Source organism: Daktulosphaira vitifoliae, unplaced genomic scaffold (assembly GCF_025091365.1).
Source record: "Daktulosphaira vitifoliae isolate Bord-2020 unplaced genomic scaffold, ASM2509136v1 Scaffold_1, whole genome shotgun sequence".
Classification (NCBI taxonomy): domain Eukaryota; kingdom Metazoa; phylum Arthropoda; class Insecta; order Hemiptera; family Phylloxeridae; genus Daktulosphaira; species Daktulosphaira vitifoliae.
This window is the reverse complement of record NW_026099572.1, coordinates 62,404,092-62,407,693: the sequence shown is the minus strand read 5'-3', so window position 1 is coordinate 62,407,693 and position 3,602 is coordinate 62,404,092.

Here is a 3,602-nt window from a genome sequence, read left to right as displayed (position 1 = left end):
AAATAAATATAGTTTAAAAAAACTAAAAAAACACGCTTTTAAAGCACATCGAACTAAAAAGTTAAAAATAATTTTTAAAATAAGCTTAAAACAATAATGAACGAAAAATACTAGTATTATTGTGATAACAGCGTGGGTGCTTTGTGCCATATTTTTCGTATATTGAGCGCCCGACGCTTTTATCACAATAATACTAGTATTTTTTGTTCATAATTATTTTAAACTTATTTTAAAAATTATTTTTAACTTTTTAGTTCGATGTGCTTTAAAAGCGTGTTTTTTTAGTTTTTTTAAACTATATTTATTTAATAATCCCTTTTTCATTCGACATACTTTATCTTAATTAGGATATTAATAATGAACAAGCAGATGATGTAGCTTTTGGAATAATCCACGAATTTTTTAAAATTAAACACGATCTAAAGATTTGCATCGAAGCGTTTTTTTTTGATAGTGATTTTAATCACTGTCATATATCATTATACTTGATCCATCTATGCCACGTCACCACTGTACCGCGATCCCCCTGTGCTGGGTTTTTTATTTCTTCCGGTATAAAAAACCTTAATGGAGCATCTATTTTTAGTTGAATATGATAAAAACTAAATTTTATTCTTATTTTTTTATCTGATCAACCGTTGCGTTTTAAAATTATTTTAAGACTTGGTTTAAAATACAAATTCATTATTAATTTGGTTTTTATAATACCGGAGACAACAATAATCTGCTTCAATGGACCATAATTTTTTTTTCACCAGTCATTCAACAATGTATGATAGTAAAATTGCGTTAAATATTAGAGTATGCGTCTATTAATAGACATGAAATATTAAAGATAATATTTCTGTACGATAGATATCATCGGGTTGTATTTGTGACAAATAATGACTAAGGCATTCTAAACAAGTATATTATCAATAGAAAATTATTAAACTTAATTATACAAACAAAAATAGCAAATAGTTTATAGGATAAAAAATATTATAAAAACAATATTTTTTTCAGTCATATAATCAAATTAAAAAATTGTGGTTTCTATCAAAGATAACTAAAGTTTAGCTATTTTGTCCTTGAAGAGATAAAAAATATTATTTAACTATATATTATTGCTATATATAAATTTTAGGATCGAATAATATTTTCCTTTGCAATAGTTAAATATTTTTAATAGTTTCCGAAAAAAATGTTTGTCTTAAAAAAAGACTGGATAATCAATATTTCGTTTGGTTATTATATAGACCGGTTTTTCACGATATTATATCTAATTTTAACGTTTTAAATAAAAAAAATAAATATTAAAATTATGATGAAATTTATTTTATGAGTTTAGTTAAGTATTTTGTATTGTCATAGATACGTATTAAAAATAATAAACTACAATATTTTTATTTTTACAAAAATTTGTCAGTTTCATTTTGAAAGCCACTTTGTTAGTGTTTAAATTATTTGTAAAAATCTTTATAGATAATTGAAAACTTAAAATTCATATTTTTGTATAAAACGTACAGTAATTTCAGACTCCAAATCAAAAAAATCACCTGCATTTGAATTATTTGAAAAAATTGGTAAGAAAGCATACATTNGAAATGATATTTCTTTGATTCGAAACTTAACATTCCAATCAATCAATCAGATCTCATTACTCTGGAAAATGTGTGGACCTTCACGTATTTTGAACGATACATTGCCAATTATGTCAGACTCCAAATCAAAAATATCACCTACATTTGAACTATTTGAAAAAATTGGTAAGAAAGCATACATCATATAAACTAAGATTATGTTTTATTTAGTGAACAGTTTACGTGAGCATTGCGAGTAATACATAAATTTGATTATTCTTTTTAATATTAACAATTACAAATATAGTTATATATTAAACTGTATTATTACACATCATTTTATTAAAAAAAAGAATTTAAATTTTTATCTGTTATTTTTTATTAAAAGTTTAAGAATATAAGTATAAATAAAGTTTTTTTTTTTCANATTGCGAGTAATACATAAATTTGATTATTCTTTTTAATATTAACAATTACAAATATAGTTATATATTAAATTGTATTATTACACACCATTTTATTAAAAAACAGAATCTAAATTTTTATCTGTTATTTTTTATTAAAAGATTAAGAATATAAGTATAAATAAAGTTGTTTTTTTTTCTAAAAAACTAATTTTTATATAAAAATTTATAGTAACTAAATTGTTAACAAAAAACACACATTTCTATGGGTAATAAGTAAATAAAAGTATATATATGTGATTAAATCATTTAATTAGAATAACAAACATGAGATAATGAATTTTAAAATAAATAAATTATGTGTAAAATAATAAAATTATATNACAATCATGAGATAATGAATTGTAAAATAAATAAATTATGTGTAAAATAATAAAATTATATATTTAAACTAAAAATAAATTTCAATTGCACTTAAATTAGAGATTTTTTGAAGTCAAATAAAATCTAACAAATCTAAAACATTTAATCTATACCAGCTATTTTTAAAATTTATAATCCTAGCATATGTGTCTGCAGAGGATGAGTGACAAAGGGATAGTTATCATACGCTTGATTTTTTACATAATCAATTTTTATAATCGCTGTATATTATAAAATTTTGTAAAATTATATAATATAATAAAAAAAAATTAATAGTGACACTCAATTTTATAAATAATACTACCAAAATATCTTTTATTTATAACATTTTTTCTACAAGGCTCCCATTAAAATAATATTTATATTCTTCCTAAATTAAAAAAACTAAATGTATATTAACACATAATTTTTTTATTTATTGGAAAGTTAATTTATTTACTAGAGCACAGTTTATTACGCAATGATCACTATAACCATCCCCCTAGACTGCACTGTGACTGCCCACTAACTATATTCAGCAGACAGTAAACTAAATATTTTAAAAAATGTAAAAGTCCTTGCATCCCAACGCAACAAATAACAAATATATCTGTTTCAATATAGATCAAAACTCTACAATGTTTGCCGATCATAAAGTAAAAAGTAAGGTATTCATTTGGGAAAGCAACATAATATGTTCGACAAAAGACTTGATGCTAAACGTCAAAACAAAAGAAAATAAAAGCATATCATTAAACAATTTGGAGACAGAAGCACCAACTAAAGAGAATGTTGATAAAGATGACCAAGTGTCTAATGCTCCCACTAAGAAGAATGTAAATATCTTTATAGATCCCAACTCTTACCCCGATTCTAAGCAAATGCAAGATGAAGGCTACACATTTTTTTGGGATGAATCATTACATGTTCCCAAAGATGACCAAGTGTCTGATACTCCCATTAAGGAGGATGTAAATATTAATTTAGATCCCAACTCTTACCCCGATTCAAAACAAGTGGAAGATGAAGGCTATACATTTTTTTGGGATGAATCATTACATGTTCCCAAAGATGGAAAGGTGTCTGATGCTCTCACTAAGAAGAATGTAAATATCTTTATAGATCCCAACTCTTACCCCGATTCTAAGCAAATGCAAGATGAAGGCTACACATTTTTTTGGGATGAATCATTACATGTTCCCAAAGAAGACCAAGTGTCAGATACTCCCATTAA